The 18,000-nt window shown below is 43.8% G+C and overlaps 1 long non-coding RNA gene across 1 annotated transcript in view; it reads right to left on the bottom strand.

The window, feature by feature from the left end:
• The window catches only part of LOC146865787 (uncharacterized), a 175,943-nt gene that overhangs the window by 67,977 nt on the left and 89,966 nt on the right, over positions 1-18,000 (bottom strand). Inside the window, exon 2 of the long non-coding RNA XR_014976700.1 lies at positions 11,203-11,396. This is a non-coding gene — a long non-coding RNA (uncharacterized LOC146865787). The remainder of the gene's footprint in view (positions 1-11,202; positions 11,397-18,000) is intronic.

The following is an 18,000-nucleotide window of genomic DNA, read 5'->3' on the forward strand; positions in this document are numbered from 1 at the left end:
AATGCCATTTTGTATCTTCTATGTGTGAGGCTCAATGCAGCACACATGGAAGTTACAAAATGACATTTTTTTAAAAGATTGTTTATATGCAGGAAGGGACACCTTCCTACACATATACAATCCCAGGCATTTTGCTTTTTCCATGTATGCTGCACAAGGCAGCACACGTGGAAAACATGGAAAAGAGGAGAAATAAAGCATTTCTCCTCATTTCGCCACTTTCAGACCAGGTTTTCCCAGGTCTTAATTTTGGCACTGCCTCCTATTTACGCCACCCTTGTAAATAAAGGGCAGAGTAAAAATCAATTGGTGTTGCTGTGGAATGCCCACTGCAACACCTACTGCCCACTGCTTTCACACTAAGCAAAGCGAGAAAGGGAGCCTTATTTGCAAGGAAGCGTTAAGCCAATTTAGTAGCTTAACACTGCCTTGTAAATACAGCTGAAAATGATGTTGTGATGGCAATAGGGGCTTGTGCATCTGCCCCAGAGTTTCCTATCTAATGGCACCGTGATAGTGTCTCAGTAGGGATCCAAAGAGCTACAGCATTTAAAATCTAGGAACCTTCCAGTCGATGTCGAACTCCGCACTGCACTTACCTTACAATTGGAAGTCCATAGCCAATAATGTTTTTAGCAATTCTGCTGATGGGATTGATTTGCAAGTTGGTAATTCCCAGTTTCCTCATTCCTATATCGAATAATGACTTTTCGACATGCTGAAGCCATTCAATCTTATTGGATCTGTCGGCATCTATGACATCCTTTAAGGTCATGGCAAATGGACTAATTCTGGTGTAGACCATAGCCTTCTCCAGAATAGTAATGGGTGCAGTCTAACTTTAGTGGCTACCTCCTTCCTACCCATATATAGCTGCAAAGGTTTCAACAGGGTACTGTGGTGAGGCAGACAAAGGTTTGCAGGAACTTATTTTCCGATTTTATTAAAGAAGGGATATTAGAAAACCCCCAGAGTTCTGAGCCATATAAAACTGGGTTCCAAGGCTTTAGCATCATAGATCTGTAAAACTGGACCAATTAGTTTACTAAATGTACTACTATGTTCGTTAACCAGGGCACCAGCAATCTGCCTATGTTTAAAAGACATTGTGCCCACTTGAGGTTTTCATGACATGGTCGAGGACAGGGTAATGCCCAAATAGTTATAAACATCTGGCCTCTTGAGTGGCATGTCACCTAAAATTACTCTTCCCTTGTACGATCTGTGTTGCTTGAATGACATATACTTTGTCTTTGCGGCATTGATCTTGAGGCCTCGATCTCTGCAGAATTCCTCAAAGCGGGGCAGTACATGCTGCAGACCACCAGGTGTTTTCGAGATCAACAGAGTGTTCTCTGCGAACAACAGTTTGGGTGTTTTTTGTGTCAGCCAAAATGAGAACTTCAGTAGGGAAATGAGAAAGGAAAAGAACAATTAAGAAATAAGGAAAACAGAGTGCGGCCAAAACACAACCTTGGTGAATGCCTTTGTCAATGGAAAACCGGTCAGTGAGATTGCACTGGCCACCCCATCGAACTTGGGCAGAATTGTTTTCTTGCAGATGAATTAATAAAGTTAACAGATCCGGAGGCATGCCAGGTTCATGGAGACCCAGCCATAGCTTCTTGCGGATAACTAGATGGAAGATCGACAAAGGCAACATATATGCTGCCTTTGTCGATTACCAGTACCCTCCAGTATAAAAGCAAGAAGCCAAGGCCTGGTCACTGGTGCTTATTCTCCAACAAAAGCTCACTTGGCAGGATGATAGGATGACACTGTTAGTAATCTATTTCTGTATTTTGGCCAAAAACAGACGTGAGAACATTTTTGGGATGCAGTTGATCAAGCTGATTGGCCTGTAGTTCCCAGGTAAACATCTATCTCCTTTTTTGTAGCTAGGGATATCTCCAGCACCCTTCCATAAATTTGGAATAGGGGCCTTACCGGCAATAGCGATTGCCAGAATTCATATATACTTGGACCAGTTAGCTCTGTCCTGTAAAAATATATCAGCAGGTATTCCATCGAGTCCTGGTGCTCTACCTCTCTATCTGCATCTCGGGCAAGAAAGACATCATCTGGCTCGAAAAATGGCACAAACTAAGCAGGGAAGCAGGATACAATCCGGTCACTTAATTCATCTTCCGCTGGATTAAGAGTGTGACCCTCAGAGTGGATATATTACGGAATCTCGCATGCATTTCCCATGCATTCCTTTACTTCGCAGTCACTACCCTGACTGCGATGTTACCATGCATTCCTTTACCTCGCAGGTCATTCCAATGGCTTTTCTTAGGGGACGCTGGACTTTGGAATAGTATCAAATACTTTTCCAGTTCCAGTCAGTGTATCAGTAGGGAAGGTGTTGGACTTAAAATCCAATACCAGTCCAGTAAGGGTCCTCTAAAGCAAGTCATTGTAATGACTTGCATGGTAAAGGAAGGTGTGATAATGTTGTAATCGGGGTAGTGACTGTGGAGTCAAGGCAGGTCACGGTTCTGCCTGCGTAGTAAAGGATGTTTCCCCCTCAAAGTATAAACATGAAAAATGGTCAACCAAAGCAGAGGTAGGGATGTGATTATGGGGAGGGGGTGCTTGCCCATCTCTACTCCACTTAACCAGGGACTAAAATCTGACAGAATCCTTGGAAGAGCAGGACGCTTTAAGTTCTTGGCACTTCCCATCTTCCCACTCTCTTGCCCGAGTTAATTTATAGAGCTTTGTTAGACCTGGCATCCTTGGCGTGGCTTTCCCCAGTATGTTTGCTACTGCCTTCTATGTTTTTGCTGTGTGCTATAATTCGTTTTTGCTGTTCAAGATGCTTTGGGCACTTTGCCACTGCTGTTCAGTGCCAAACTGCAAGTGCTTCCTCTGTACATTTTTATTATTAATTGGTGTTTCCTTGATTGGCTTATTTGACTTACTACTAAGTCCCTAGTACAATGCACTGTGTGTGCCCAGGGGCTGTAAGTCAAATGCTGCAGCACTAATTGTACCACCCACCCAAGCAGCCTTTCAAAAGGGGTCTCAAACCTGCCACTGCAGTATCTGCGTGTAGTTTTTACTGCCATGTCAACCTGGCAAGTGCACCTACTTGCCAGGCCATAACCTCCCCTTTTCTTACATGTAAGGTAGGCCCAAGGTACCCCTGCTTGCAGGGTGCAGTGTCTGTGAAAGGTAGGACATGTTTTGATGTGTGGAAACATGTCCTGATAGTGAACTACAGGGAATTTTGTTTTTCACTTTTGAAAGGCCATCTGTCCCATACGATGGAATGGGAGTTTCTTTATAACATCTTATAAATATAACTCCCCGTTGGGACCAGATAGGAAGGTAAAGTTCAGTATGCCTGAACTCAGAATGTAAAGAAGCACCTTTTAGTAGGGATGATTTTTATATTCTGTGTTTGAAAATACCACTTTTAGAAAGTAGCTATTTTCTTGCTAAGCCATCCTGTGTGCCTCTGCTGCGTTGTGTATTGATTGTCTGGTTTTGGAGTGACAGGGGTTGGGAAAGTGCATTCACTGTAAACAGCCACTGGGGGGTCGGTGTGTCCTGCCTTTCCTGGATGAGTCAGTCCTGGGCTGAATAGACCTAGACTGCATTTATAGTAGGGGGAGGAGATTTCTGTTCACCTGAATGGGCCTGGTCTGCCTTACAAACTGCTGTCTCCACCTCCTGCCAGGAAGCTTGGGGCCCATACACCAGAACTTTAGATTACTTCTGGACTCAAGAGGACCCTCTGTCAAGAAGAAGAGCTGGAAAATCTGAAGGAGAAATACTGCCCCTTTGCTGTGTGCTGAGTGGGGTTGGCCTGCAGTGGCTGTATCTACCAAGGAGAGGACAAATACTTTGCTGTGTGCTGTGTATCTAGCTTGAAGAAGATCTCCAAGGACTTGAAGTAGAGCTTGCCTTCTGTTCTGAAGTCTCAGGGACACAAAGACTTCACCACCAGCTCTCCTCAATGTCCTTGCTGGGAGTTCTGACCTGACAAGAGTTGCCAGTGGCTGAGTTGGGCCCCTTGAGGTTGTTCCTGCTTTTGGGGGCTAGAAAAGAGACACAACTATGAGAAGTGCAACGCAACCGTACCTGTTTCTGATGCATCGCCGCAGTGCGGCCAAAAAACCCAATTCAGAGCCTGCCCGTGGCGTGGACGTTGTGTGGTGTCTGTCCTGCAGTAGCCGTTTCTGCCAAGGAGAGGAACTGTGTGTGTGTATCCTGCTTGACGAGTGTCTCCAAGGGCTTGGAATTGGAGCTTTCCCCCTGTTCAAGCAGTCTCAGGAATAGCAAAGACTTCACCACCCCTCTCGGCACCATCTCTGGAACTGCTGATTTCAGTTGCCACAGAGAAGAAGAGCAGCCGACTCTGTCACCAAGTATGTCCTGGTTCAAGTCCTGTAGGCACCGCTGCACTTCGCACCACAACCCTGGTTTCATCGATGCTGTTGGGTGACCGTCTCCAAGCCACCCTGCTTCACTCTGCGCCCAGGCCTCACCAATGCCATCACTGCCCACTGCAACATTGACCAGCTCCGTCACCTGCACCGTGACCTGCCAGCATCGCATTGAGCACCGCCTCACTCCACATCACTACCCTGGTCTCATCGACTGTTGATGCTACAGCTGACCCGTACCGACGCAGTACTATATGTTGGGTTTTTGTCATTACTGGTCTTAGATAAAGAATACTTTTTTTCTAAACTGGTGTCCATTAGTAGTGTTTCACTATATTACTGTATGTGTGCACAAATGCTTTTCACACTGCCTCTGAGATAAGCCTGTCTGCTCATGCCAAGATACCAAGGGGGTGAGCAGGGGTTATTTTAGATGTGTACCCCCCTTACCCGGACTAGTAAGAAGGGTCCCTACTTGGACAAAGGTGCAAACCATTGTCAACTAGAGACCCCCCTTTCTAACAAGCTTCCTCGCTGTATTGAACCCACAGCATATCCTTAGCTTTTATGGCCTTAATCAACATGATGCATGTTTGTCTACACTCCTTATTGAACTGGATTTTTAGTTCAGGGGAGTGTTTATGAATAGTTAATGCAAGAAGAAGAATATATGATAATATTTTCTTTAAAAACTTGTTATGTGAATCAGTGATTCACTCAGGATGATAAATCCGCACTGATGGTGGGTAAAATGTCAGGAGGTTCTACGACCTGTGACTGTTTGATAGGCTGCATATCATTAGATGATTGTATGTCCCTAGTAGTAACCACTGTGTGTGAGTTGGCTGCCATTTTAGCACAGAAAGTCTCTAAAGTAAGACACAGGGGATTAATGATCATGTCCCTGAGAAGTGGCCAGAGTCTCAGATGTAATCATTTATAATCTATACGACTAGAATGTAGCAAATTGTTGTAAGTATTGGCTCCATTCCTGTCTGATTTGGACTGTCCCTTAATTGCTCTGAGACCCAGCTCCAAAGAGAATGCCTTGAGCTGTAAGGCAGCCTCATACACCATTTTTTTTGGCAGGCAATTCTAGTCACGGAATGCCCTACATTTCGTCCTTCTCTATAGCTAAGTTGACATCCTCAGTGTCCAGGGGATCAAAGGGGGTGTTAAAATTGCCCTGCTGTTATCAAATATGAGTGGCTGTGGTTCTTTTCCAGAGAATCTTCCAAGTGTATGACAATTTTGGACCTTAGACCCCCTGACTCCTCTTTCATAAACATTGTAAATATCAATGCTAATGAAATTATCAACCACTAGGGGAACGGCCAAGATATCAGGCCAGTCAATGTGAAGTATGTGAAATTTGCAATCTAGGCCTGGTCTAAACCACATTGTCAGCCATCCTGAGGGTTGCCCTGGTGATGTCAGGAATTGAAAAGTTTAGGTAACCAGGTTTGTAGAGGATTTCCATGCACCATGTTTCCTGTAACAGTCAAATTTCGTACAAATCAATAATGTTATTCCAGTCGGGAAGGGCGGCCTTTGATCTGAGATCAGCCAGGTTCCAGGAGATTATGGACACCATGGTTTTAGTCAGGGTGGCAGTGGAAGATGGAGAGAAGCCAATAGAGGCCTGACAATCAAGGTTGTCGGGGAGACCCGTGGGATCGCCTGAGACTGGGTCATCTTTTAAAAAGCTCAGAGCATTTAGTGAGGGAAAGTCCCCATGCTTCTCATAACAAGAGGAATAGATGGGGCAGTCAGGGTTGGAGAGCAGTGGTTTTCAGTCCATATCTCATGTGGGAGGTCCATCAAATATATAATACACGGATTGAGTTGACAGCTGTGCTCCGGACGTCTATATCTGAGACGAATATTAAGTTCTAAAGTCAAAGGCCACTAAGTTGTCAACTAAAGTTCTCTTGCCAAGAATTAACTCCATAGTATCAAACTTGGCGTCCAATTGAGGAGGCCTTTTAGATCCAAGAATGTCCTCCAGTATGAATTAATGACAGCCCCTCACCTGGCGAATCCAATGAATGTTTTTATCCTTTATTGTATCCTCGCCTTCATTATACGTGAGATGCACCCCAGACTCCGCATCGAACTGGTTCCTAGGATAGCTAAGTGGCTGTGAAGAGCTTTTGGTTCGGGCGGATCTATGCTCAATGGTATTTGCTGGTCCCCTATTTCTCCGGATGTTGCTATACCATATTACTAATCTCAATGGGCCTTTGTTTCCCAGTCAAGGGCTGTTTATGTTGTTGTTAGCGGAATGGGATGCACTTGTACAGAATCGACTAAGTGTGGTGGAGAGGCATGATACCAGTGTTTAAGGTACCCCACCTCCATCCTGAGATCTTTAATTTTCTAACAAAGATGAGCTATGTCACCCAGAGGGATGGATGGTGGGCGTTCCAACCCACTGCTCGACAAAGCATGGGTCTGTTCAGCAAGAGGTTCATAGCGATTACTGCAGGGAATGGAGAAAGAAGTGGGTTGCTGGCTCGGGGTTGTTAATGGGCTGTGAGACGGGGTGCCTGGAGCAGAAGGAGTGGTAGAGCTGCATTTTCTGCTAGATTGACCTTTACAGTAGCTTGAGATAGTATGGGCTTCCTTTTATGCTGAAATATGAATTTCAATGCACCCCTATCAGAAAGTGCACACTGTCCCCCCAATCACTCCGTTAGTGCACAATTAGGGTAAACTTAGGAACATCACATGCCCCAACTCATGATTAAGAGGACCAGGGCTGTAGTTATTTACCTAAATAACATTTCCTTGTGTGATGTTCGAGCCAAGAGGGTGGGCTCCTCACCTCAGCAGACTAATACCTTCGCTTCCTGTGTCAGAAGCAACATGGTATCCATCTTGTGCCCTCAGTCCTGGCTGGTGGTGAGACACCAACACCACCATCTGCAGTTCAGCCAGGATCCAGTAGGACTGGGCACAATAGCTCAAGGCCTCAGGTTAGTAGTAGTAGGGGTCATGGAAGGTATCCTGTGGGCTAGCATGATTAGGCCTCTGGGGTAACTGTCACACAGGCCACAATCAAACAAGTCTTGGGAGCCCCCCATCAGTCCCAAGACATGATGGGCCAGCTCCTCGCAGAGCTCCAGGACATGACACAGTTGCAGAGGGAGAACAATGTTCAGATGGAGAGTCTGAACTCCAATTTGGGCTCCCTGACTGAGGTGCCTCAGGGCATTTACACCCACATGTGCAGGGCTGTTCCTGCACCAGATTCCTCTTTCTGTGGTCAATCCTCATCTGTCCCTACTACATCTGCCTCAGCCACAGGCAGGGAAGCCTTGTCACAAGAGGCAACACATGAACCCACCTCAGTCCCTACAACTGTGTTTCCACCAGTCCCCCGCAGGAGCACACCTTCACCTGGACCACCAGGTGAGGATGGCAAGAACACCAACACCAAGAGATGCAGTTCCTTATTTTCCTCAATTGTGTGACTACCGTTCACTTTGTGGACTATTTTCTAGTCGCATTTACCTTCCTGGGGCCAGTTGTATTTTGGACATTGGACTTCAAACTATTTTGGCTCAACAATTATGGTTTCATTCACCATGACTGATTTTATTCCTATTTTGTTTGTTTTTTTGTTAACATCCAAGTTTACTTTATTTGCTTTTGTTCAATAAGATCAAAAAAACAAAGTCCAAGACCGGTGTTGCAGTTAATTTCTGTATTCATTCAATTTTTTGCCTTCCATCACACATTTCAAAATGCATACAAAAAAGGATTCTTCCTTCATAAATGAATAGCAAGTAGGTAATGTTTCTCACTAATTTCTAGTACGACAACAAAAATACAAACACCAAAAGCTCAACAACTACTGAACAGAGAGTTCAGACAAACTACAAAATACTGCACAGGATGTACTACGACAGGGCGATATTACACGTGATGGGCCGAGCAGAGATGCCAGACTCCCTGCGATGTAAAACAGAGCGTGGATCTTTCATGCACACTCTATGAGAGTGTCAACCAACACATAGGGCCCGATTCACAGAACTAACTTAAGACAAAATCCTAAACTTACTACCATTTTGGTATTCACACAAGGCACTTACTCATTTTGGTATTCACAGAAGGCACTTACTCATTTCAGTATTCACAGAAGTTAGTAGTCCTAACTTTAGGACTCCTAAATGCCTTCAGTGAATACTGAAAGTCTTAAAGTTAGGATTTTTCTCAGTTTAGGAGTAGTAAAGTTAGGAGAAAAATCCTAACTTTAAGACTTTCGGTATTCACAGAAGGCATTTAGGAGTCCTAAAGTTAGGACTACTAACTTCTGTGAATACTGAAATGAGTAAGTGCCTTCTGTGAATACCAAAATGGTAGTAAGTTTTGGATTTTGTCTTAAGTTAGGTCGTGAATCGGGCCCATAGATATTGAACACGGATAGTACAAAAACTAAATAGCATATTACACACACAGATCCCAATGGATCCCAAGTACATTTTTCTAGGCATCCATACAGACGTTGCCATTCCCAGATGTAAACTTTTACTAGGTAATCTAGGATTGGTAGTGGCTAAGCGAGATATAGCCAGACATTGGGGGGGAGCAGAACTCCCCACCATGAAAGAGTGTTGGACTGGTTTCAATATGTACATGAGTGCAGAAAAAACTGTGTATAAGGATAGGGGGTGCCCAAGAAAGTTCTGAAAAGTATGGCAGCCATGGCTGAGTTATTACAACCTCAGTATGGAGGAAGAAGAAACAGTTGCAATATAATACACACAACTTTATATGATGGTGAAGGGCTGCCTACTTCATACCCACGTACATTGGAGGGATTCGCTGCACATTTAAAGTGGGGGAGAGAAGGCAGCATAAGGGCCATGAAGAAGATATGTAAAGGCAAAAACTCTGTATCATTACTAACTGTAACTGCCACTTATTGTAATGGAAAGATATTATGTGAGATGTACCTGCTGAATATTTAGTTGTTCTTTCAAAAAATAATTAAAATATGTTTTTTTTTAAACATGACAAACCATACTTAACACAAAAACGCCAGTGCGATTTTTACATTTCCAGTTCCCCACCTTGCCACAATGAAAGAAGGGGATATAATAATAAAATCTGATTAAATAGGCAACATATTTTTGGATTATGTCATCAGCTGGAGCCAGATCTTCTGCCTCACAGTAGGAATTGCACAACAATAACAACAACAGTCCTAAATTCTGTCAGTACTCAATTTTGTGGCCACAGGATCAGTCCAAAACACTGTTGCAGTATCCGGGAGAATGTCACAACCAACTTTGGGGCATATCAACAAGGGCTTTATCTCTGCTTTTTTGGCTTTAAAAGCCAAAAAAGCAGAGATAAAACTAGCGCCCTATCAACAACAGGGTGCTAACACGCAAATTTGCATGTTAGCACCCTTTTACTCTACGCTTCCCCTTGCATCTCTAATGAGATGCAAAGGGGGCGTTCCAGAGTAAAATAATAGGAGCAATGTCGCTAAGCGACATTTCTCCTATTATCAAGAATGTCGCTAACCCTGTTAGAGACAAAAAAAGCAGCGCTAACCGCGGTTAACGCTGCTTTTTTACGTCTTCTAATTTTCAGACTTAGACTTAGCCATGATATCCTATGGAAGGAGGATATCAAGTTTGCCTGTCCCTATCAACAAGGTAACGTGTGATAATCTCACGTTAGCCTGTTAGCGTGTAGATTTTTATCGCTATTGAGATAAGCGTTGCTAATAGCACGCTATCTCAGCGATAAAAATTCACGCTAGCCGGCGATAATTATCCTCACGCTAAGAGCGCTGAGTGATAATTATCGCCGGTTGTTGTTGATATGCCCCATGAAGTGGTGTGCTACAAGAAGTTATTTCTACAATAATGAAACACAGCAACATATTCATACACGTAACCCAAAATGTGCATTTGGTCCATGTGAAGGGCGGTGACTATGCTTTTGGTTGACTACCACAAGTGGTTCATATTGGCTTGGCGCTACCATTCAACAAAAAACAAGTCAAAAGCAAACTTAAAAACTTCCACTCAATCACTGTGCAAGTTGTCACAGTACCAGATAGGTACACACAAAGGGGCAGATTTACAAGCAATTAAGTCAGCGCGGTGCCTCAAGTCATTTTTCTGCGCAGCGCTTCGTTAGTTTCGAAGCACAGGTATGCAACATATTTACAACAATATGTCGCATCTCTGTGCTTCCCCCTGCGCTGGCGCACAAACTGCTGCCATGTGCCGGCTCAGGCACCCTTGCACAATGGTGCAAGGATGCCCGCGTCGTGGGGAGATTGTTTTTGTGCAGAAAGGGGCAATTGAGGTGATTTCCTCTTCCAGTGCTTTACGTGTGGTTGTAAATATCACATAGCAGGTTGCACCGCCAGTGCATCACGCAATGTGGTGCACCAGTGGCACAAGGGGCTTGTAAACCTGCCCCAAAGTCTGTGTGTGTCTTCCACAGGAACAGCCCATGGTCCCTTTGTACTTTGAAACAACACCATTTAACTGCAAATTTCACAACTTTGAAATGTTCAAATGAAGATGACATGCCGAAGATACCTAAAACAGATTAAAACATAAAGCCTAGTAATGAATCATAATAAAATAGACACATTACCAAGTTGTCTTTTTGCGGACACATTTTCAAAAACACAATCTTTGTTCAACAAATACTTGTGGTGTGGATTTCCCTGAACTTGCTCTTCCTAGAAATGTCCAGCACACACTTTTTTCCTCATTCCATTAATAGATTGTTTAACAGTTAATGCGATCATATGTAAAGAGATACTTACACTCATGTGAAGAAGTTGTCAATGACATCCTGATGTAAGTCAACTCCTTTCTCCTCACCACTATTATCTTCATTTGGCTATTCAGGATCCTCACCCGGTGGCTCTTCATGGTCTCCATCATCTGCAGTGTAAGGGATGTTCTGTCGCAGGGCAATGTTGTGCAGCATGCAGCAGGCCATGGTGATTTGGCACACCTAATAAAGTGTTTAGAGGATGGCTCTGTGGTAAATATTTCATTACCGGTACTATTTTTTTATGCGGTAAAGTCTAGTAAGAATAACTCAGTAAATATAAGAGGCAGAATCCGTGGTATTAGAGGTTCTAAAGGACTTTATTCCTCTACAAAGGAAATACAATTCGAATTGCAGGCTTCACACTCCATCACCATGAGGGTTCAGGAAGGAAGGCAATACATTATTGACAAGTAATGGTATTTATATGGAAAGTCATTACATTAAGACAGATGCAAGAGGCGTAACAGCTGATAATACAGATATAATACACATACGTAATGAAAAAAGGCGTAAACATAGGTGTAACTAAATACGTCATTAAACATGATGTCACAAGTGGGTGGATCCATGAGAGAATCCTGCAATGTCAGCAGAAATACTTGGCAGAGATGCGCGCGCAGCCGCATGACGTGTGATTGACGTGCAACTAGAGGGTGAAGGGGACTTGACATTTAGCTCTACATGTGGAGACAGAAGTCTGGGGGGTCATGTCAACCTAATCCCAAATCATATCTGATATCTTATGTTTAAAGAACTGTATTATCCAAAAGGAAAAATCTCTCGGACGGAATCTTTTCTATACTGACTGTTAGTGCGTGTACAAGCGTCTAAGTGTCTACATGAGATGCGAGGGGGCAGGAATCTTCCATGGTAACAGGGGCTATGAATTACTTGCATGAGGACAGTGAGGCCTGGCCCTTTGCACGGTAGCTGGAAGAATGTTTACCTAAACTACTAGACAGGAATGCATCGGATGAGGAGCGGAACAGATAATCTTGAAGGTGAAATACAGTTTTTTGGCAGGCAACAGGCTGGATCAGGCACCGTTAGCCGCGCAGGGAGTAGGACAAAGTTCATGGATACAGATGTAGGCTCGGACTGGAGCTTTCAGAGGCAGAAGGCAGGAAAAGGCTTGATGGCAGAATTCAGGGCCTACTCGCCTGAATCTGTGAAATGTGGAAAGTGAACCTCATAAAGTCGGTGGCCTTTCATACTTAGGAATGGAATATCTGACCCATTCATGGTGGATCTGATAGAGGACATGTTGACGGTGGACGCACATGTATTTGCGTCTTCAAAACTGGAACTGGAGGGAACATACATGTACTTATAGCATGCACATGGAGCCGTTGGGGTCTACGATAGGGGACATAACTGATCACAAAATTCATATTTCCTCATTCCCTCCTTGTCCCCTACGGACCCACAGGAGATATCAATCTTCATCAATCCATCGATCTGTTCATATAGCATCATTTGTTCTTCTTTCTTCTTCCGGGTTTTTGAATGAAAACTTGGAGGTGGGATACACGATGTGGCACACAGGCCACAAATCGCTGGCCCACATTGTAGACATAAGCAGCAACTGAATAGTATGAGAAAGCCAATACCTAGGAAGGATAGGATCCTCCATCCCCAGGCTGACAACATGCTCCAGAACCAGCCGGACCAAGTCCAGGTGCCTGGGCTCTGGTGTATCTGGCTTATAATCTTATGAAGGCGGGTTATGGCTTTATATACTGACGGTGAATTTTCTGGTATGAAAATGCAGCAACTTGATCCGATGACTCTACAAGCTCCGCCCCTATCGGCCAGGATGACGTCAAGGACAAGACGATTTTGAAGCACAACAATCCGCATAGCAGACTGCTCTTCTGTTAAATTGCCTAATGCGGAAGTAGTCTCGTTTACTACTGCTTCAAGGGTTCTAGTTAATCTACGTATCAGCTTACTATTAGTGACTGTACCTATATAGGGAAAGAAACCTTTATTGAAATCTGTATATTGTTCCCATGCCGTTTCAGTGTAGTCGACAATCGGGAGATCTCTCTGCTGTCTATTGTGTACTAAATGGGTATTTCTGTGATAATCAGGAGGAGCTAGGAAAACAGGTGGCAGAAGGAATGCTATGTAACAGGTACCATCCCAATCTAGAGGTAGACATATATATGCGGTCTGGCCACATATGAAGTAAGAATGACGGGAAGCTCTAAATGTAGATTTGCCTTGATCACTGAATTTTATTACAGTGGTGCATTTACTATGGCCCATGTGTATGGAACCATTCTTTCTTACACATAATTCCCCTTTTACTGGGAATACTGACATAGCGGGCAAGATTGGTGTAGCTTCGGATTCGACATTCAGAATCAGGAGGTTAAGTGTAAAATTACCTAATCCATATACTTCATTTTCTAGATCAGTTCCTGTTCTTTTGGGAAGTCCCTCCTTGTTAGGGTAGCAGACTTTAAGCAAAACCAAGTTCAGGTTTCCCCATACCCAGTTGTCTTGATAAACTGCGAAATTTGAATCTAGGGAATTAATCAAACTAAACCATGCTCCACAGGAGCCATTGTATGTGAACGGATATGGAAAGAGGGGCAAAACTCCCTTATAGTTCTGATAAGGAGGGAGTCGGCCACATATCCAACAATTTGTAGCATTGCTTGTCTGATGGGAATGATGTAACATACTAATGAATGTGTTGTTGCGCAGCGCAAATCTATAGGACAACTCATGCAGAGGTAATTCACTAAAAGAATGTTCAGCAGTAACATTATAAGCACGTTTAGAAATAGGGTAATACATACGAAGTAATATACTAGTTATAATGATCAGAAAACTTAGAAAAAACAAAATTAATAGTGTTACTGTGCAATGACTACGAAGCGATTTACAATACGCATGCTTTTTAAGCTGCATCTGTTGATTTCTTTCTCTATTCCGGTCTAGAGGATACATGTCAGAGACAAATTCAACCGATTCACCTTGGAGAGGACTTAAACAATCAAATTGTCTGACTTACTAGACCTTAATTTCAGTTTATAAAGTTCCGTTTTCGTGGGTTCAACCAAGGGGAGCTTTGAGTCTGTCTGTGAGGAAATGCAGGGCTGAGTGTTCACACTGGACGGTAGTCCATAAAATTTCTTGATATGACTCGAGTGCAACCACCCTTTACGTCCCTCGATCTTCACGGCTGTCCTTGTTGCTAGTAGAACAAGTTTTGGCGATTTCCACCTAGGCTCCAGTTGGGTCTTCCGGTCGAAATTCCGCACTAGGACCAGATCACCTGGAACCACGTCATGGGGCTTCACCTCAGTGTTATCGGGAAAAGCTGCAGCTACCTCTGAACGACAAGATTGTAGTGCAGACATCAAGGAAGCCAGGTAATCTGTCAGCATATTACAGTCAACATCAGTGATTTTGCGAGGTATAGGCGTCCCCCACATATTTGGTGGTCTACCGAAGATCACCTCGTACGGGGATAGCCCTGTTCGAGAATGTGCTACCATTCTCATGTAAAAGAGTGCAACTGGTAAGGCTACTATCCAATCGACACCTTTTTCTCTACATATTTTGGACAATCTAATTTTCAGAGTTTGATTATGGCGTTCCACGAGCCCTGCTGCCTCAGGATGTCGGATACAGTGGAATTTCCATTGGTAGCCTAACAAAAGTGAAACGTGTTTCATTAATTCGGATGAGAATGGCTGGCCGTTATCTGAGTATACAACACGAGGCAAACCATATCGTGGGAAGAATTCTCGCACTAGCTGTTTGGCAGTAGTCGGGGCAGTGTAATCTGAAACCGGGTAGGCTTCTGTCCAACGGGAAAGAGCACAGACAACTACGAGAATATATTTGAATCCTCGACATCGTTCCATCTGGATATAATCCATCTGGAGGACTTCAAAAGCATGATCGGGAGGTTGAAATCCACCCTGCTCTACGGGGATGCTTTTACCTGGATTAAACTGACAACATATCATACAGGTACGTACTTTCTGTTTGGCTGCTGCTCGCAAGTGTTTGTTGAACCAAATGTGTTGAATACTGTCTAGCATAGCTTTTTCTCCTAGGTGCGCTGGACTGTGTATTGTGTTAATGATGACTTGAACCATGGAATCGGGAAGAAACCATATAGATTTTTCCTTCGTCATCCATCCTTGATCCGTTTGGATCCCTCCTAATTCAGTCCATTTCTTTATTTCTTCTGGTGTAGCGTGTGTCTGTATGTCAATTATATCAAGGGCGGGATCCTTAACTGTCATGCAATGTGTTGGTGTCGGAACTATTGTCTTTGTTGCGTCAGTTGTATGAGTCTGGTTCTGAGCAGTCTGTTTAGCTGTTCTGTCAGCTAGGTCATTACCCTGAGAAATGATATCGGTAACTTTTGTATGAGCTTTGCATTTCATAATCGATATTGCAGTAGGTAAATGAATCGCATCTAATAGGGCTTGAATGAGGGGTCCGTGTTGGATGTGGGCACCGTGAGAAGTTAAATAACCTCTCTCTCGCCACAGCACGCCGAAGTCATGGACGACTCCGAATGCATAACGTGAATCTGTGTATATGTTGACTTTCTTATTTTTGGCTTGAATACAGGCTTGTGTCAGAGCGATGAGCTCTGCTGCTTGAGCTGACATAATGTTAATACAATTTGTTTCAATGACTTCAGTGTCTGTTGTGACTGCGTAAGCGGCCACTAACTCTCCTGTACTTGTTCTCATACATGAACCATCTACATACAATGTCAAGTCTGGATCTAATAAAGGGATATCTGTCAGGTCTTGTCTGGGTTTTGTCATGATAGTAATGACTTCAATACAATCATGTGCTAATGGATCTGTTCCATTTACTGGCAAAAGTGTGGCAGGATTTAACGTATTACAACGTCTGATTTCTATGTGTGGCTGAAACAATGTTAATTCGTAACCGGTGAGTCTCGCTATAGTCAAGTGTTGTGTTTGTGTGCGGTTCAAGAGAACCTCTACTGCGTGTGGTACTTGTACTGTCAATTGATGTCCTAACACTATGGCATCGCTTTGTCTGATTGCTAAAGCTGTTGCTGCCACCGATTTCAGGCACGCAGGAAGAGCCTGAGCTACTGGATCTAATGTACTAGAGAAATAAGCACATGGTTTGTGTGATCCTGCTTGTTCCTGAGTGAGTACTGACAAGGCAGTACCTTCGCGTTCTGTAACAAATAGTGTAAACAGTTTATTGTAACATGGTGTTGCTAAAACAGGTGCTTGGCATAAAGCTTTCTTTAAGTTTTCAAAAGCATGTGTATGTTCTTGAGTCCAAGGGAGGACAGTCGGTGTGGCGGCCTCCTGTGTTGTCAACTGGATGAGTGGTTTTGCTAGAAATGCATATTGAGGGATCCACTGCCTACAGTATGAAGTGAGGCCTATAAAAGCCCGCACCCCCTTTTGTGTCTTGGGTGGTGGCATGTTAGTAATTAACTGGATGCGGTCGGGTGTAAGCTGTCTTCCCTCCTTGGACAGCGAGTGCCCAAGGTAGACAACTCGCGGGACACAGAATTGCAGCTTAGAAGGGGACACCTTGTGCCCCTTGTCGGCCAGAAATTTTAAAACCGTCAGTGACGCTGCTTCACATTCAGGTTCGCTTCGGGCGGTGATCAGCAGATCATCGACATATTGAAGCAAGGCAGTGTTAACTGGCATGTGGATACTGTCAAGTTCTCGTTTTAGTGCTTGGCTATAGATGCTGGGGCTTTCTGTAAATCCTTGAGGTGCGCGTGTGAATTTAAAACTTCGTCCATTCAAACTGAATCCGAACAAATATTGACTTTCCGGATCTTATTGGGACGCTAAAGAAAGCATTCTTGAGATCAATTACAGTGAAGAACGTTGCTTCTGAATCAATAGCAGTTAGTAATGAAGAGATATCTGGGACCACAGGGTATTGTGGTACAATACATTTATTTAATTCGCGCAGGTCAATAACTAATCGATATACTGGTGATGCTTTTGGATCCGTTCTTTTAAGAATCGGAATTATCGGGGAATTGCATACATTGGAGTCGGTTTCGACAACCACTCCTTGTGCAATGAGTTTGTCAATGATTTGCAGTAAGGCCGCAACAGCATCTGGTGGTAACTCTATTGTCGCATTCGTGGGAGTACTACTCCTGTTTTTAGTGTGACTCGATATGGTGTAATGTTCATGCAACCAACATCAGTGGGGCCTTGTGCCCATAAATACGTAGGTAAGCTCTGCAGCCGGTGATCCATGTCTCTGGACACGTAGTGACCTTTAAAATCACGTAAAAATAATCGTACTCCTTCCGGAGAACAACATATTATAGCTCCTAGAGCTTTCAATGTTTTTATACCTAACAAGTTTTCTGGACATGATTTAGTAAGCAATAAATCTGTAGTTCGTGTCAATGGACCAACCGTAAGTGGAAGGGGCTGTGTTACGTCATTAATTATAGGTTTTCCTGAGAATCCAAGGGAAATATTTTGTGAGCCTGAGAGGGGTGCCCCTGGAACTTCACTGCGTCGTATAGTTGTTCTGCTTGCCCCTGTATCAAGTAAGAACTTTCTGTCTTCCCCTAATAGTTCACTATGTACATAAGGTCCCTCTTGATCTACAGGAACCTCAATAAGGGGTAAGCCAACTTCCCTCTCTAGGCTATTTCATGTGTATCGCTGATAATCAGGATAATCTGCTTGTGCATACTGATACATCTGTTGCGTTGTCGCTTGTGTGGCAGCAATAGGCTGCGCTGGTGGTGGTGCTACGGTCTGTTGTGGAG

Source organism: Triturus cristatus, chromosome 2_1 (genome assembly GCF_964204655.1).
Source record: "Triturus cristatus chromosome 2_1, aTriCri1.1, whole genome shotgun sequence".
Taxonomy (NCBI): Eukaryota; Metazoa; Chordata; class Amphibia; order Caudata; family Salamandridae; genus Triturus; species Triturus cristatus.